Below are 20,516 nucleotides of genomic sequence, written 5' to 3'. Positions count from 1 at the left end.
ACATTAAATGGATTTTCGATAATACGCTATTATCACATTATTCGGTAAAAAAACAAATATTCTACGAAATCGAAAATTTGGAAGCAGACCTATTAATAGGATACAAATTTTTGAAGGACATTAATGCAGTGATTAACTTGAAAAAAAAAAGTTAATAATAAATAATGAAAAAGAGGAGGATATATTTAGCTTAGAATGCGAATATGAGCATGAAGAAAGTAAAGATGATTTAAAGATTGTTAAGGAGGACGAAAATACTTTGGAAGCAAAGACTTCTAAAGCGCCAGCCGACGGAAATACCGGCAAATATAAAAAAATAAATACTGTGGAACGCAAAATTTCTACAACGCCAGCCGATGATAATACCGGCAAATTAAATAAAAAATATATTGTATATTGTGGAACAAAGAAGTTCTACAACGCCAGCCGATGATAATACCGGCAAATTAAATAAAAAATATATTGTGGAACAAAGAAGTTCTACAACGCCAGCCGATGATAATACCGGCAAATTAAATAAAAAATATATTGTGGAACAAAAAAGTTCTACAAAGCCAGCCGAAGTTCTTACCGGTAAAATAAAACAAAAAAAAATGGTGAAAAACTAAATAAAAATATGAAAATACAAAATTTAAACTACTTGGGACAAGAAAATCCTAGGACGCCAGTAGAAGATAATGCCGACAATAAAATCAAAAAATATACTCCAAAAAAAGGAAGTACTAATATTTTAAATATACATAATTTCAATATTACCACTGAAAATAAATTAAAAGAATTGACTGAGCTTCAAACACACGTAAAAGAAAAAATGTCTCAAATGTATTCAGGCAATGATACAAGCTTCCCATTCCACCCTGGAGAAATAATTTATGAAAAGATTACAGGAGAGAGAAATAAACTAAATCCTAGATACAAAAAACAGGTAGTAAAAGAAGACGTAGGAAATAAAGTTAGAATTAACTACAGGAATAGAATAATACATAAAGATAATTTTAAATCTTAATTATATATTTTTAGAGGATGATACCCCTAATTATTCTAACATTAATTACCAATACAATGACAGACATTGTGGACTACACAAGAGAAGATTACGTATTATTAGAAGACGGAGATGTAGCCCTGTATAATGACTACGGAAATACTTTTCACATCACTAATTTAAAATACTTTAGAGAACTTATAAGTTCAGACACAAATTATTATAATAAAAAACTCAGATATAAAAATTTTGAACAAAATAATGAACAAGACAAGGCATATATTAATGATTTAGACACAGATCCAGAAATAGAACTCATAGAAACTTTATTAGAACAACTACAGCAAATCCCGCTTAAGTGCCATATGGTACTTACGAAGATTTCGTTTATGAACTTTTCTAAAAAGTTGCATAGATATATTTTTGATTAAATCAATTTTATTGATTATAATTTACAAAAATTAATAAAAAAAAGAACGAAAAAGAAAACAATTTAACAAAGAGACCTTTCTTGAGATCAAAGCTTTTAAAATTAAATTATTAATTCAAGTTTACATATGGGTAGGTACATACATTTTATGTACTTATCTTCTTATTTATATGTAATAAAGTAGTTTCGCTTCAATTTAAAAAAAGAAGTCAGTAATTTTTTTCTGACGAAGATTTTGAAATTTCTTTTTGAAAAGCTTTTCTTCCAAAGTTTCAATTTCTTCGGCGTCAATATTGTTGTAATCTACAAACTTCTTAATAAGGCTAAGAGCACTTAAAGTTTCAGCAAAGGAAGGCGGGTCAGTTACGGCATCAACTGCAGATTCTTCTGATGATTCAACATCAGCCTCATTTAATACATCTTTTACTATTTCCTCATCAGTAAGAACACCAAAGCAATCAATGCACTGTCGCACGCAACGTATTCATCAAAGTTATGTATTTCAATAGGGACATCTACTATTTCCTCGATATGGTCGAACGAAATATCTTCCACTTGAAATCCAGCCTACAAAACGAAATTCAAGAATTTTAAATTAAATACATACCTGCAATATTTTGCTTTTCATAGTTCAAACATAATTATTAAAAGCTAAACTTACTTTTTGAAAGCAATTTTTTATGGTATCGCTTTTAACAAGCCACCACGCCCGTTTAATAAAATTAAGGGCATCAAGTATTAAAATCGATGTTATCAATTGTTTAATTGACAAGCCGTTCTCTATGGCAAGTATTTGTTTTCGAACCATTATCTGTCTGAAATAAACTTTAAAGCAGTGTATTATCCCTTGGTCGAGAGGCTGCAACAGTGATGCGTGTTTGGTGGCAAAAATGTAATCTTTACATTCTCAACATTCAAACCATCAACTTTATGGCAGGCTGCGTTGTCAACTATTAATAACACCTTTCGCTTTTGCTTTCCCATTTCATTGTCAAATTCCTTCATTATCATTGACCACAAAGATCCAGTCATCCAAGCTTTGTTCTGGGAATAGTACGGCAGCGGCACAAATTTTCCCTTAAAACACCTCGGGTTTTTCGACTTTCCAATTGCAAAAACTTTTTTGAAGGTTCCATCTGAATTACATAAAAATAACAGAGTCAGGCGGGCCTTTTGTGCCTTACCGCCCACAGACTTGTCTCCTCCTTTACACAACGTTCCGCTTGGAAGAGCCTTGTAAAAAAGACCATTTTCATCCGCATTAAATATATCGCCTGGCTCGTAGTCCTTTATTAAGGTATTTAAAACTTCATTGCGGTAGTTTTCCGCCGCCGTAGTATCAGCATCTGCTGCCTCGCCTTGAATTTTTTTTAAATTTAATATTTTCACGTCGCTGCCAACGCCACATCCAACCAGCAGTTGGCTCAAAGTCGCAGCCCATTTTAAGTGCGAATTCCTTTGCCTTTTGTGCAATTTGAGCTCCACAAATTGTCGCATTCAACGATCGCATCTAGTTGAACCATTTTAATAAAGCTTCCTCTACTTTATCGCATGTACCAAAACGCAATCGTTTGCGTTTTAAATTAGTTTTCGAGGCAGCCGCCTCAATTTCTTCGCGCTTCCTCCATATTCGATGGATGATTGAAATGTCCACCTTGAACTGTTTTGCCACATCAGCCTTCGGCTTTCCTTCGTGTTCAATAAAATTTATTGCTTCCAACTTTTGTTTTATAATAAAAGCAGTTACTATTTTGCGCGTTTTACCAGGCATTTTTCTCTATCTTTCAAACTTACAACGACGCAAATGACAAAAGCGAAAATTTTTGACACGTAGATAGCGAAGATCGATTAATACAAATGCTCGATAAGAAAAGCACTTATCTATATTGCCATATTTTAAGATTTTACAGGAATATTTTTCGATTTTATAATTTTAAATTTAAAGTGGCACTTAAGAGGGGGAAACTTAATCCAAATTTTTTAATGAAGCACGAAATTTAGTGGTCGCTAAGCGGGATTGGCACTTAACCGAGTGGTACTTAAACGGGGAAATTTCTATACATTTTTTCGAAGAAATGTTCGAAGCAGTAAAATACAGGTACTTAAGCGGGAATGGCAGTTAAGCGTGGAGGCACTTAAGCGGGATTTACTGTATAAATTAAAGATACAAGATATAGGAGACGAATAAATGAAATAGGTACATTATGGAAGTGGATAGCAGGAACACCAGACCATGACGACCTAGTGTTAGTAAATAATAAATTAAACGAATAAATTGACAATAATAATAAACAATACACAACAAATTCTAAAATTTTTGGAATTATTAACCAATTAACTGAAACAATTAATAATATTAATGAAAACTCAAATATTAAAATTCTAACGAAACGGAAAAATCCTAATAACTGAATTACAAAATATGATTAATACAATAGCTATAGGAAAAATGGGAATTTTAAAGGCGACAATTTTAAATTTAGACGAGATTAAAAGTATAATTAAAAATGAACATGGACGATTGACAATAACTGATTTAATAGATATTTCAAATTTTAAAATAGTACAAAATAAAGATGTAATAGTTATATATATTAAATACCCAAGAATCATATATGATTGTAAATATTATGAAGTAAGAGCAATTACACAAAAAGATGGCAAATTAATAATTGATAATGAAATTGCGAAATGCAAAAAAGAATATATAAATATAAAAAATTTCAAAAGAGAAATGATAAATACTTATTGTAAAATTAATAATAAGAATACTTGCCTATCAGATAAAAAAGGAAAATGTAAAAAAATTAAAGAAAAACATAAAGATATAGATATAATTAAAGAAGGAGAAATATTAGTATCTGGAAATCATACTATAGATGACTCTGCCGTAAATGGAGTCTACCTTGTAACATTTGAAAACTATACAAACATTGATAATATAATTTATGAAAATATTGATTGTAAAATTTGGAAGTATTTAAAAAATAATCATATTAATAATTATGAAATTATAGAATATATGGAAACACAGAATAAAGAATTTAAATTTGAAAACATAAATATTTTGAGAGAACGAATTAAAGAATTTAAAAATCATTCACTTTTCTGGTACATAATTGTAATACTTGTACTATTAATAACAATATACATAATCTATAAGATTTTAAAATTAAAAAAATTATATGAAACCAATAAGCAAAGCAAAAAATTAAAATTTCAAGAATTGTCATATAATGCTATTTTAGAGAGCATTTACAATATATCAAAAAATGATACTGAATCGGGGACGATTCATCTTAGAGAGGGGGGAGTTAAGGGCAGCAGCCACACAGATACTTAATGATAAATGTAAACAAATTGTATCTTCTCACAGTATTACTGCTTGGTCAGCAGAATACTTTAATTAATAAGAAATCAATACATCACTTGTTTTGATAAGTAAGCAAAATTCAATATTCCATTATTTGTTTTGATAATGAGAATAATTGGAAATCCAATGCTCTGGCATTTCATCACTTAATGTAATGCCAAAGCATCTTTAGTAATAAGCATAGAATTATAAGAATATTAATATAAGTGATGTTACTAATAAAGACCAGTGTATAATCGGCAAGCGTATTGAGTGATCATCTTGATGATCAAAGCGCACCACATATTATCACGCTCAAATCAACACTTGTGTTTAATTTCTACCGCGCGTAGCGGAACGGAATATATTTTTTTAATACTTCCCACACAAGGGAATTTAATTTGCATATATGCAAAACTGCGGAGACAAAAACAAAATGTACGAAGCTTTACAAACACAAAAAAAAACAATAAAGCGGGCGTAAAAAGTAAAAGCCCTAAACAATAACACAAACAAAAAAAAAAGAAACAAACAAAGTGCGATAACGATGGTAAAGTAAAACAATATCCAGTGCAGTGCGGTAGAAGTGCAGTGACACAAACAAAAAAAAAACAAGACAGAACAAAACATATATCAAGAACAAAAAATCATAAATATCACATAGTATGTATTTAATATGTATATATTAGTGAAATGGCAAATAAGTGAACAGAGTGGAGAGAAACAAAAACGAAGTACAACAAGCAAATACTTCCAAAAAAACAAAAATAAAACACAAAACACATTGGGCGCGAAACTCAGCTGTAAAACATACCAACAAATTAAACGCGCGCGAATATAAAACGACATAAAATAAAAAGAAAAAACAAAACACAAACACAACAGGTCCAACCAACTGGAAGAAGCGGAGGAACAAAATTGGCGGAAGAGACATAAATACATATGTATGTATGTATACACATAAGGTCAAAATAATAAGCGCACTTTCCATACACCCTGCAAAGCATAAGGAATACCAAGTGAGCGTATTATGTCCTTTATTTATTTAACATATGCACATACATACATATCTATGTACATATGTATATGCCTAAAATTACAGACGTACTTATTATTATACCTGTAATTAAAATCCGCTTCAACGGCTAATTAGATTTTACCAAACACGGTAAAATATATCAAAATATTTATATGTATATAAAATTATTGAAGCTCAAAAACATAGAAAAATTTAAGCAATATGCAATATTTTCCGACAATACCCTTTATGCTAAATAAAGCATTAACTAGGAGTGAGTCAAAACAATTGCGTAAAAATATATTTGAAAATATAAAAACAGAAACAAAATATATATAACCTACACGGTTATATATGTACATATATATATATATACAGGGTAGGCCATTTAAAGTTGACCCATTTGTTTCTAAAAAAAAAGAACAAAAGAAAACAATGTTTTTTGTTCATTTCAAAAATAATTTATTTTGGTCCAAGGGGATTTGTTTCAGCTAATATTTAAAAATTAGATCGCGTAAATGGGCACCTTTAGCTTTGACAGCTAAATGCACTCTTTTTTCGACATTTTCCATGACTTTGGCCAATGTTTCGGATGATATGGCGGCTGTTTCACGTCGAATGTTGGCTTTCAGTTGAGCTAAGGTCTTTGGCTTATTAGCGTATACCTTGGATTTCAAATAACCCCACAAATAAAAGTCTGGTGGCGTCAAATCTGGTGATCTCGGTGGCCAGTCAACGTCACCATTTTTCGATATCAATCGCCCGGGGAAAAATGGTCGCAATAAATTGATTGTTGGTCGAGCTGTATGGCATGTAGCCCCGTCCTGTTGAAACCAGAAGTTATCCATGTCATTTTCGCGAATAATGGGTAACACAAAATCCGTTATCATGGCTCGATAACGCTCACCATTGACTGTTGTCGTGGCTCCATCATCGTCTTCGAAAAAATACGGTCCGATGATCATATTCGCGCAAACACCGCACCAAACTGTTACTTTTTGGTCGTAAAGAGGCTGTTCTTCAATTAATTGAGGATTTTCGGTGGCATAAAATCGGCAATTTTGCTTGTTTACGCCTCCATTCAACGAGAAATGTGCCTCGTCTGACATGATGAGTTTTCGCCAAAAGTCAAGTTCGTTTTCAGCCATTTCGATGGCCCATTTGCCAAAATTAAGGCGTCGCGGATAATCAGCTGGGTTTAGTTTTTGTGCCATTTGAATTTTATATGGAAACATCTTCAAATCTTTATGAATTATGCGTCGGAGAGTGGTGCGAGAGATGTCTAATTCCTGAGAGCGGCGATAACTCGATGTCGATGGAGTCTCCTCAATACTGGCTCGTACAGCTTCGATATTTTCATCAGAACGTCTTGTGCGTTGTCTGGATGCATGACTGGCATTACTGAGATTACTGGTGTTCACAAATTTTGCGTATAAAGACTTAATTGTGTTCTTAACTGGAGCACTTTTCACTTTATTTTTTTTGCGAAACGCACGTTGAGTTAACACAATTGAAAAGTTATTTTGAATATAAAGCTGAACAATTTCAGCGCGTTCTTTTGGAGTGTACTGTTCCATGGTATAAATTGTCTTCGAATGACGCTTCTAACGCGGTATGACATTAGCCGATTTGTCAGCGCTGTTAAAAGTTACAGCGTTGCCAGATGGGTCAACTTTAAATGACCTACCCTGTATATATAGGGTGATTTTTTAAGAGCTTGATAACTTTTTAAAAAAAAAAACGCATAAAATTTGCAAAATCTCATCGGTTCTTTATTTCAAACGTTAGATTGGTTCATGACATTTACTTTTTGAAGATAATTTCATTTAAATGTTGACCGCGGCTGCGTCTTAGGTGGTCCATTCGGAAAGTCCAATTTTGGGCAACTTTTTCGAGCATTTCGGCCGGAATAGCCCGAATTTCTTCGGAAATGTTGTCTTCCAAAGCTGGAATAGTTGCTGGCTTATTTCTGTAGACTTTAGACTTGACGTAGCCCCACAAAAAATAGTCTAAAGGCGTTAAATCCATGATCTTGGTGGCCAACTTACGGGTCCATTTCTTGAGATGAATTGTTGTCCGAAGTTTTCCCTCAAAATGGCCATAGAATCGCGAGCTATGTGGCATGTAGCGCCATCTTGTTGAAACCACATGTCAACCAAGTTCAGTTCTTCCATTTTTGGCAACAAAAGGTTTGTTAGCATCGAACGATAGCGATCGCCATTCACCGTAACGTTGCGTCCAACAGCATCTTTGAAAAAATACGGTCCAATGATTCCACCAGCGTACAAACCACACCAAACAGTGCATTTTTCGGGATGCATGGGCAGTTCTTGAACGGCTTCTGGTTGCTCTTCACCCCAAATGCGGCAATTTTGCTTATTTACGTAGCCATTCAACCAGAAATGAGCCTCATCGCTGAACAAAATTTGTCGATAAAAAATTTTCGAACCGAACACTGATTTTGGTAATAAAATTCAATGATTTGCAAGCGTTGCTCGTTAGTAAGTCTATTCATGATGAAATGTCAAAGCATACTGAGCATCTTTCTCTTTGACACCATGTCTGAAATCCCACGTGATCTGTCAAATACTAATGCATGAAAATCCTAACCTCAAAAAAATCACCCTTTATATTGCATATTAGACGCCGGGTCTAATATATAAGAGCAGAACGAAAATAAAAAAAGGAAAAAAACATTTTTTCAATTCCGTTTTAAATCTCGCTCTCTTTTTTTTCAAACAAATATATTTACATTTATATACAAACACACGGCAAAGAATCTGCCTGTGACACATATTAGTACAAACAAATATCCAAAGTCCAGATTGGCAACTATACGGCAAACAAAATATATTTACAAACAAATATATTTACATTTATATACAAACACACGGCAAAGAATCTGCCTGTGACACATATTAGTACAAACAAATATCCAAAGTCCAGATTGGCAACTATACGGCAATACCTCTTGTTTCTTTGGCAAGCAAAAACTAGCAGGATTGCGTACAAAAAGCGAATTGATCTCTCTAACGAGCTCACAATTGCTTAAGAACAAAAACAAACCAAAGAGAATTACAAAACATTACAGCTTACATACTGAACACATAACGACGACCAGACGACAAACGACAAACGAGAGTACGAAAGTGAAATGAAAACAAAACAACGCATGTACACAAAACAACGCAGCTGTCCATTTTGCATGTACACAATTTCGTTGTGGCCATACTAATACCTTGCACTTCAAAGAAATTTGAATATTTTGTTCAAAGTTAAATTTTTTATGCAAAAAATAAGTAAATAGGTATGTATTTTTGTTTTAAATTATCAATTGTTATTACAAATGATAAAATAGAGCTATTTTATGGTTTTATTTGTAAAATAACGTCAAGTTTGTAAGAGCTGTGAATAATTTTACATTTTACATATTAGTGGCATCACCACTCTTCCTCATCTCTCTTCTTCATTCTACTGTCGTTGGCAAATAGGAATTAGCGAGAATGACAACTGTCGGCCTACAGTCGTGTTTTCGTGTCGTCGTCAAAATAAGTGTCCATAAGAACGTGTGTAATATTTGACAGATGTCGTTTATCGTCTGTCGTCGTTATGTGTTTAGAGCATTATTCCTCGTACATATACTCGTACATTAGCACAAACAATTCGTGCATACTTAGGCACAAAGCGAATTGATCTCTATAACGAGCTCTCAATCGCACAAAGCATAAGTACATACATACATATGTATTAGGGTGTACCTAAATACAAAATTTCGAACATCAAACATTTTAATATATAAAAAAGGCGGTTTAAAAGTAATTAACAATTCAAAATAAAATATAAATAAAAATAATATTGCAATAACATTGCAAATAAATAAAAAACGATATCATCTTTCACAGTATTTTAATATACAAATATACAATATAATAAAAATGGTTAATAACGAAAAAAATCGTAATACACCTGCAGCAGCTATACGCTCAAAACAGGCTATTAAAGTCATTTCAGAAAGTGACAGTTTAACAAGATACTGCACTAGATTTGCCTCTTCACCGATTCACGAAAACTCGGAATCGTTACTAGAAATCAAAATTATAAATCTTAATAATTTTTGGACACGACTCCAAGCGGCTCATGATGCCATAGTAGAATCTGAAGATTCAGATCTACCTCAAAATTTTAAATCATCGGCTTACGATATTTACGAAAACTGCTTGGACCAATATGAGGAAATAAAAGCTATGATCTCCGATCAATTAAAGCTAATTAAAGCAATTGCCCCTACTCTCCACAGTAGAGTAGAGCTGCCACAAATGGACTGTCACGAGGCAAGTTCAGGCTAGATGCCTCGAGCTGCCCGCATGTGACACAGAAACCTTTCACGGAGGTTATGAAGAATGGCCGTCCTTCCGGGACATGTTTACGGCCGTGTACATAAACTACCCTCAATTGTCACAAGCGCAAAAATTGTATCACCTCAGATACAAAACTAAAGGTCAAGCAGGGATAATAGTAACACAGATAGATATGTAAACGAAAGAATATTGGTCGATAAGCAAGTAACGACACTACTAAACTTGCCTAAAATCAAGAAAGAAACAAGTGAAGAATTTGTAACACTACAATCCACTGTTTCTAATTGTTTGTCGACTCTGTCGACACAAAATATTCCCACAGACAGCTGGGATCCAATTCTGGTAAACATTTGCACCGCCGCATTACCAGAAAAGTCGTTACTTCTATGGGAGCAATCGCTCTCATCACGGAAAAAGTTGCCAACGTGGCAACAAATGAAAGATTTCTCACCACCCAATATGAAATTGCGGAAATGTTAGAACAAAATATAATCAAAACTAAGAACATTAAAGACGACCAAAATAGAAGCTTAAATATACCCCAAGCTAGAAGCAAAATCAAATCAAAAAGAATTACTAACAAAACTCAATCGTTCACTATGTAAAAGAGGGCATAAAGTTAAATCTTGCAAGAGGTTTAAAAACTTAAAAGTTAACGAACGAAATAATTTTGTCAGGTCAAAAAGACCTTGCACAAATTGTCTTTCACATGCGCATACATATAAAAATTGCAAAAGCAACTTTAATTGCTTACATTGTCACAAAAGACACCATTCAATGCTTCATTACAGCAGACATCCTAACTCACTCCAAAAAAGCGCTTACACAAAAAGAACCGCGCGTTTAACAAAAGCAAATCCCGAAATCCACAATTCTAAAAATTGCCAAGGCACACCATGTTGCCCAAAGGCACAAAAAGTTCAAACGCTCCGCAGTGACACACAAAGTGGACTAGTTACCGAACTAGTTATAACCATACCAACTCAAGTTGAGTCCAATACAAATAAATACCTTAATTCACAATTAAGGAAATTTCAAACTCTAGATCAGTATTGTGAAGACTGCTCTAAAGCTACAATGGCTCGATCAAATAATGGCCGGTACGTCGTACGACTACCACTAGAACCACAATTTTCCAATACCTCACATATTGGTAGAAAAAACAAAATAAGATTTCGTTCTAACAATATTAAAAACTCAAATAAATGTTACTTTTCGACCCCGCAGGATGGCTTTCGTCAATAATGGAAAAAAAAACAAAATCTGAACAAATCCTTGTGCGGTGGCGCACTACTACTTGTCAAATTAGTGCATACGCAGTTAAATATTACATATACAAAAATTTTCAAAAAGTCGAAAAATCTACACACAATTTCCAAATAAAAAAAAAAAATCAAAAGGGAAATTAAGGGATCACAATACTCCCAATGCGATACATTAACGCACCTACGCTTACAAAGCTAAGGTCGCTTTTATCGCATCCATCCAAGCGCTCCTCATATAAGTGAGTTATGGAAATCAGCTATACAAAGCTTCAAATTAAGTATATAAAATTATCTACTCCACGAATCGAAGCCGTTCGCAATTATCGGCCACTCTCTCGCAAGATCCATCTATTGTCACAGCCCTAACTCCAGGGCTAAGGAGTACCCATTCTGGCCATATCTGAGCCAGGCGTGGAGTTACAATCCTTCGAAAGCCGATAACACAGAAAAGGCAACTAATAAACAGCCATATATGTACATACATACCAAATACTAAGTATGTTCAAAACCAAAGCCAAAGTTTTCAACATTTATAGCATCTGTTCTGCGCCCTCGGCTACTCTACCAGCAATACGCCGAAATATATGCAACAGCATATACGTAATTCTAGGCAAAACGTTCGCCTAGGGGGCCCAGGATGTTTAAATGAGTTAAGCATCTACCGGAAAAACTGGCACACACTAATACAACACTTCCGATGACAGTATACTCATACATCACCACACAACACAACTCACCACACTTCTACATCCCACTTAACAAAAAGGCTAGGCAAAAGGAGGGCGGACACATTCGTTTCTGATCCATATACGCATATACACACTGCGCCGCGTCGACACCTTTCGCCAGCACCGACAATCGACAACATTCGTTTACGCAATTCGTCACACTATCCGCGTAGCAACATTCGCTTCGATACACCTTCGAGTTGCAAGATCCATCCCCTCGCAGCATCAACGTCCGATTCTATACTGCGCCGCATCTACCTTTGATCTGATCGACATCATTCCCCCCCCGCGCCGCCATATAGCATGGCGAAATATTGGACTGTCGTTATCAATGCAATTTTATAATATACATATGAATATAATAATAACATAATTATAAATATATCGTGCTTTTTATAAATACACAGGTTTTTCTTTTTAAACACTCGCGCGAATGTGAGTGTAAGTGGAATAATTTAAAGTGAGTGGTTGGTATATCCCAATAAATTAATAAGTTACTACATAATTAGACAGCTTTATAAGATGTATTAAAGAAAAACAAAATTCAAATTATATATTAATTTTTTTAATAAAAAAAAGTATATTTCTTTAATTCCATAGAAAATTATTATATGTACAAAATAAGAAACTGCTTAAAATTCATATCCAATGTTATTTTAACACGAATATAATAAAAAAAACTTTAAGTAATTGATGTTTTAAATATTTTTAGGATTTAAAAGTATTACCCTTTTGCAGTTTTACCATGTACAGTCTTCGTGGCATGGACCCTACAGTTTTGCAGAGTAGTTAGCTCAATTCTCTTCCCCTCTGATACAATGACACTTTTTAACTGCTTAATAGTATCATACTGCTTGGCATGTGTATATAGTTTAGCAAAGGAGAAGCAACGGTTCTCTATGGGGTTAAGATCACGGCTCAAAGCTGACCAATCCAATAATTGGAAAACCCGGGACTGAAAAAATGCTTTCGTAGTGCGAGACACATGAATCGGGGCGTTGTCTTGCTGAAATATCCAATTGTCGTCCTGAAATTACTCAGAAAAAGGAATGAGCCCACTATCCAGTAGATCAATGAATACTTTGGAATTCACTTTAGTAGGTAAAAAACACACATAAGATTTGCCTTTAGAACTAAAGGCAGCCCATGCCATTAAAGATCCCCCATTATGGTTTCGCTTATAGCGATAGCCTTTATAGCTAAAGGCAGCCCATACGATTAAATATCCCCTACCATGGTTTCGCTTATAGAAAGTCTATCTTGGATGTCGTGTATCTAATCAATATTTGTGATGACCATCTGGGCCATTTCTACTCGGCTTGCACTCCTGCTCTCTGAGAGCACTCGTCAACAACTCGGTATAAGGGAACTGTGGGACGGCATTTCAAACTCCTTACGTACAGCTGCAACCGAAACCATTGGTTTTCGGAAAGTGCAAAAGAACAGCTGGTACGATGAGGAGTGCCGTGTCGCAGCGGAGAGAAAACAGGCTGCCTACCTCGCAACGTTACGATCGACCACAACACGTGCGGGATGGGATAGATACCGAGAGTTGAAGAGGGAAGCGAGACGCATTTGCAGACAGAAGAAGAAAGAGGCCGAAATGCGTGAGTACGAACAGCTTGATAAGCTGGCCGACAGGGGTAATGCTCGAAAATTCTACGAAAAAATGCGGCGACTTACAGAAGGTTTCAAGACCGGAGCATACTCCTGTAGAACCCCCAAAGGTGATCTAGCCACCGATGCCCAGAGCATACTTAGATTATGGAGGGAACACTTCTCCAGCCTGCTGAATGGCAGTGAACACATAGCACCAGGAGAAGGCGAACCCGATACCCCAATCGATGACGATGGAGCAGACGTTCCATTGCCCGACCATGACGAAGTTCGAATAGCAGTTGCCCGCCTGAAGAACAACAAAGCGGCAGGGGCAGACGGATTGCCGGCCGAGCTATTCAAACACGGCGGCGAAGAACTGATAAGGAGCATGCATCAGCTTCTTTGCAAAATATGGTCGGATGAGAGCATGCCCAACGATTGGAATTTAAGTGTGCTATGCCCAATCCATAAAAAAGGAGACCCCACAATCTGCGCCAACTACCGTGGGATTAGCCTCCTCAACATCGCGTACAAGGTTCTATCGAGCGTATTGTGTGAAAGATTAAAGCCCACCGTCAACAAACTGATTGGACCTTATCAGTGTGGCTTCAGACCTGGAAAATCAACAACCGACCAGATATTCACCATGCGCCAAATCTTGGAAAAGACCCGTGAAAGGAGAATCGACACTCACCACCTATTCGTCGATTTCAAAGCTGCTTTCGATAGCACGAAAAGGAGCTGCCTTTATGCCGCAATGTCTGAATTTGGTATCCCCGCAAAACTAATACGGCTGTGTAAACTGACGTTGAGCGGGACCAAAAGCTCCGTCAGGATCGGGAAGGACCTCTCCGAGCCGTTCGATACCAAACGAGGTTTCAGACAAGGCGACTCCCTATCGTGCGACTTTTTCAATCTGCTGCTGGAGAAAATTATTAGAGCTGCAGAACTGAACCGAGCAGGTACAATCTTTTATAAGAGTGTACAGCTGCTGGCGTATGCCGATGATATTGATATCATCGGTCTCAACACCCGCGCCGTTAGTTCTGCTTTCTCCAGACTGAACAAGGAAGCAACGCAAATGGGTCTGGCAGTGAACGAGGGCAAGACGAAATATCTCCTGTCATCAAACAAACAGTCGTCGCACTCGCGACTTGGCACTCACGTCACTGTTGACAGTCATAACTTTGAAGTTGTAGATAATTTCGTCTATTTAGGAACCAGCATTAACACCACCAACAATGTCAGCCTAGAAATCCAACGCAGGATTACTCTTGCCAACAGGTGCTACTTCGGACTGAGTAGGCAATTGAAAAGTAAAGTCCTCTCTCGACGAACAAAAACCAAACTCTATAAGTCGCTCATAATTCCCGTCCTGCTATATGGTGCAGAGGCTTGGACGATGACAACAACCGATGAGTCGACGTTGCGAGTTTTCGAGAGAAAAGTTCTGCGGAAGATTTATGGTCCTTTGCGCGTTGGCCACGGCGAATACCGCATCCGATGGAACGATGAGCTGTACGAGATATACGACGACATCGACATAGTTCAGCGAATTAAAAGACAGCGGCTACGCTGGCTAGGTCATGTTGTCCGGATGGATGAAAACACTCCAGCTCTGAAAGTATTCGACGCAGTACCCGCCGCGGGAAGCAGAGGAAGAGGAAGACCTCCACTCCGGTGGAAGGACCAAGTGGAGAAGGACCTGGCCTCGCTTGGAATATCCAATTGGCGCCACGTAGCGAAGAGAAGAAACGATTGGCGCGCTGTTGTTGACTCGGCTATAATCGCGTAAGCGGTGCCTACGCCAGTAAAGAAGAAGAAGATCTGGGCCATCCAAATTAAACTTTTTTCATCACTAAAAATTTCATTTTTAAACTTCTCCTCCCAAAACCGTTATTTGTCGCAAAATAAAATACAAGCATGTTTATGTTGCTTTGCTGAGCTAGTTTTGATTTAAGGCCCGATTCATGATTTCATAATTTGCTGAGCACGCTGTCTAGTGATTGGTAGGCCTAACTTTACTTTTATCTGCCTGCAACTCATACCTTCGCTAATTTCTAAGCGATGAATGCGTCTCTTGGTCCGCTGCTGGTAACCGACCAGAACGCTTTATGACACTATAATTTTGAGGATTTTTCAAATAATTTGAAACTGTATTACGATGTAGGTTCACTAACACAGCAATTCGTCCAATGCTTATGCCGGCTTTGTGCATTCCAATTATTCTACCCCGCTCTTTATCCGATAGTTCTGTACCACGTGGCATTTTATAATAGCTATATAACTATTCCAAAATAATAAATTTCTTTTCTACGCACTATATTTAATACCTATTTCTAATCAAATTTTAACATATTTTATTTATATTTTTAATAAGAAATAAATAAATAAATAAGCACCATTTTGGTCAACCACTTTTTGCCATTTTTCCGCTAGAGACATTATTTCATCGGTGTAAAACTTTAATTAGCGTAAATCGAAATTTTGAGAACGGATGCGAACCATTGATGCGCTACACGAACTGGTATAGCATCGTCTCCGTAAACTTCACAAATTTCATTGGTGGCTTGCGTGGGATTCTTTCTTTTTTATGCAAAAATTTCAAAATATAGCGAATTTCTTCATTTTTGAACAGTTGTAACTTTATTCAACTTACCCCAATTTAATTTTTTGGTGAAACGAAGCTCACCTGAAATCCCACCTTTCCAACACTTTATGGTATGACACAATGTGATTGGCAGCACTGGAGATATACGCTTGGAACTACATCTATTGACGAAATACGAAAGGACTTTTTCGACAATACAACATAAAGGGTGATTTTTTAAGAGCTTGATAACTTTTTTTAAAAAAAAACGCATAAAATTTGCAAAATCTCATCGGTTCTTTATTTGAAACGTTAGATTGGTTCATGACATTTACTTTTTGAAGATAATTTCATTTAAATGTTGACCGCGGCTGCGTCTTAGGTGGTCCATTCGGAAAGTCCAATTTTGGGCAACTTTTTCGAGCATTTCGGCCGGAATAGCCCGAATTTCTTCGGAAATGTTGTCTTCCAAAGCTGGAATAGTTGCTGGCTTATTTCTGTAGACTTTAGACTTGACGTAGCCCCACAAAAAATAGTCTAAAGGTGTTAAATCGCATGATCTTGGTGGCCAACTTACGGGTCCATTTCTTGAGATGAATTGTTGTCCGAAGTTTTCCCTCAAAATGGCCATAGAATCGCGAGCTGTGTGGCATGTAGCGCCATCTTGTTGAAACCACATGTCAACCAAGTTCAGTTCTTCCATTTTTGGCAACAAAAAGTTTGTTAGCATCGAACGATAGCGATCGCCATTCACCGTAACGTTGCGTCCAACAGCATCTTTGAAAAAATACGGTCCAATGATTCCACCAGCGTACAAACCACACCAAACAGTGCATTTTTCGGGATGCATGGGCAGTTCTTGAACGGCTTCTGGTTGCTCTTCACCCCAAATGCGGCAATTTTGCTTATTTACGTAGCCATTCAACCAGAAATGAGCCTCATCGCTGAACAAAATTTGTCGATAAAAAAGCGGATTTTCTGCCAACTTTTCTAGGGCCCATTCACTGAAAATTCGACGTTGTGGCAGATCGTTCGGCTTCAGTTCTTGCACGAGCTGTATTTTATACGGTTTTACACCAAGATCTTTGCGTAAAATCTTCCATGTGGTCGAATAACACAAACCCAATTGCTGCGAACGGCGGCGAATCGACATTTCACGGTCTTCAGCCACACTCTCAGAAACAGACGCAATATTCTCTTCTGTACGCACTGTACGCATTCGTGTGGTTGGTTTAATGTCCAATAAAGTAAACTGAGTGCGAAACTTGGTCACAATCGCATTAATTGTTTGCTCACTTGGTCGATTATGTAGACCATAAATCGGACGTAAAGCGCGAAACACATTTCGAACCGAACACTGATTTTGGTAATAAAATTCAATGATTTGCAAGCGTTGCTCGTTAGTAAGTCTATTCATGATGAAATGTCAAAGCATACTGAGCATCTTTCTCTTTGACACCATGTCTGAAATCCCACGTGATCTGTCAAATACTAATGCATGAAAATCCTAACCTCAAAAAAATCACCCGTTATATTGACTAAAGGCAACCGAATGTTAAAAAAATTTATATTAGTAATATAGCTCACATAATGACCGATATTTCCAATATAAAATCGGCAGGATGCTGACTTGCTATATAATATCTAACAAATTGACGTATATTTTCGATAAAAGTTCGCAATAGGAAATGGGCTACCTAACTGGCGTACATCGAAAGCAGTAAAGCTTCACCCCAAAATATTCATTGGTGCTTAATATGTTGATATTAGTCCGAATTTGCTCACTAACACTGCAATATAATAAAATCAAAAAAAGCGATCGAGAAGTCCCGATACATTAAATTTTGTTTTAAAATTGGTAAAACTTTTACCGAAACGTTTCAATTGACGAAAAAAATTTGAGCTTACGAAAGTTATGTGCACGGTTTGTTCCGCACAAATTGACTGACGACCAAAAATTGCTCAGAATCCAACATTTGAAGGACGATTATTTGTCCAAAAATCACAGTTTAACCATTAACCACTCCCGTATTCACCTGACATGGCACCGTCCGACTTCTTCCTTTTCGGAAAAATGCATTTGCCCATGAAAGGAAAGCGTTATGCATACGTAGAGGCCGTTGAAAAGGTTTGCACTGGCATACTGGCAGACATACCGGCCAACGAAATTGTTAATAGTTATTATTTTTAAGCTATATAATTATATAAACAAAAACCTATCAAATGCCATAACTAAGGACCAAATTTAGAACTGTGATTTGGCACAGGGACTCGCAGTAGGAAGGGGCACCTGCAGATAAAAAAATTTGAAAAAGTGGGCGTGGCTTTTATACAGGCACGTAGCCAGGGGGGGGAGGGGGGGGGCGGTGGGGCTAGAGGGCTGAAGCCCCCCCCGAAATAAGGAAATTTTTTAAATAAATCGCAAATAAGAAAGATTTATCACTGACTGAATCTTTTGAAACTCTTATACACAACCCAGCTCAAACCTATAACAGTCGTACGCAACTACACTAGACGGTGACTGAAAACTTATTAAAAGTCATACACGTTGTACAGATCTCCATCTTGATATGGCGAAGTTGGTTGGACAGGGATATGACGGAGCAGCAAACATGTCAGGGCATTTAAGTGGAGTGCAAACCAGGATAAGACAATTGTATCCAAAAGCACGATATGTTCATTGCGCTAGTCACCGATTGAACCTTGCGCTTTCTAATACTATGTCATTACCTTCAATACGGAACTGCCTTGGTATTGTCAATGAAATAGCAAATTTATTTAGAAATCATTCAAATGCAAACACAACTTTCCAGGACGTTATACAGAAGCACGCACCAGAAAGCAAAAAAAGACGACTTGTTCGCCTTTGTGAAACAAGGTTTATAGAAAGGCATGAAAGCATTATAAGCTTTGTGGAGCTTTTCAAATTCATTGCACTAAGTTTGGAAATAATTTCGAGTAAGACATGGTCCATTTCGTCTAAAGCATCAGCCTTCTTAGCAGCGGTAGAGAAAAGCGATTTTTTGCTTAGTCCATACGTCTGTGAGCAATTGTTCAGCTTAACGCTGCCACTGTCTGTGCAACTCTAAGAAAAATCTATGGATTTTGTATCAGCAATGAACCGAGCCAAAGAATTAATAAGAACTCTGCACCAGATAAGAGAAACAGCGGATGGTTTTTTCAACGATATTTTCAAAACAGCATCACAAATGTCTAAAGATCTTTTTGACACAGATCTTATTGTGCCTAGAGTGACTTCGCGTCAAACTACTCGTGCTAATCCACCTTGCACAACCCCTGAAAGCCACTTCAGAGTTACAATATTTATTCCATGCGTTGATGCTCTGATTCAAAACATGACAAAACGTTTATTAGTGAATGAGGACATACTCTCGTCATTTCAAATTCTACTCCCAGGTTTTGCTGCAATTGATAATGCCGAAGAATTAAAAACTTTAACTATTTACTTCGAGGAGCAAATATCAATGACAGCATTAAAATCAGAGTATCGATTGTGGTGTGCCAGCTTATCAACAATAGATCCAACCATAGAAGTGTTGAAATTACTGCAACATTGCGATGCAACGTATTTTAAACATATTCACTACCTGCTTACAATTTTACCAACTCTTCCAGTGACGACCGCTTCCTTCGAAAGAACTTCTTCAACCTTAAAAAGAATACAAAATTTACCACGCAGTGTGATGGGCAATGAGCGGCTGAGTGCACTTGCTGTCATTGCAGTGCACTGGGATATTAAAATAGGTCCAGATGAAGTAATTAATGATATGGCAAACAAGAAGAAAAGAAAAATATTACTTATTTAAGTTACAACTACCAAATAATTTAAGTAATATGTATATGAATTTATATTGTTTTTTTTTAATAAACAGAAAATTTAAAGTTTATATATGTTTTTACTTCAGCCCCCCCCGAAACGAAATGCTGGCTACGGGCCTGCTTTTATAGGAACTTCTACCGACAGTGGAAAATGGATGAAATCGGAGTATAATCCCCCAACTGCCCATATAATGGTACTGTTCAGAACTACTAAAAGCGCGATAAATAATAACCACGCCAGAGACATTACATTTTAGCACCGAGGTGATATGAGAGAGCTTTATGGGAGCTGTTGTGAAAATCAGACTGAGTGTGGTTCCGTCCACTTTTTGGTGATATCCCATATCTCGC

General features: G+C 36.5%; 1 long non-coding RNA gene and 1 pseudogene across 3 annotated transcripts in view; both read right to left on the bottom strand.

The window, feature by feature from the left end:
- Positions 1–20,516, bottom strand: part of LOC105233304 (uncharacterized) — a 1,563,509-nt gene that overhangs the window by 463,079 nt on the left and 1,079,914 nt on the right. The window lies entirely within an intron of this gene.
- On the bottom strand, positions 1,167–3,946 carry LOC125776682 (tigger transposable element-derived protein 6-like; annotated as a pseudogene).

This window comes from Bactrocera dorsalis, chromosome 2, assembly GCF_023373825.1.
Source record: "Bactrocera dorsalis isolate Fly_Bdor chromosome 2, ASM2337382v1, whole genome shotgun sequence".
Lineage (NCBI taxonomy): Eukaryota > Metazoa > Arthropoda > Insecta > Diptera > Tephritidae > Bactrocera > Bactrocera dorsalis.
The sequence above is the reverse complement of the archived record's forward strand: the minus strand, read 5'-3'. Positions and strand labels throughout refer to the sequence as shown.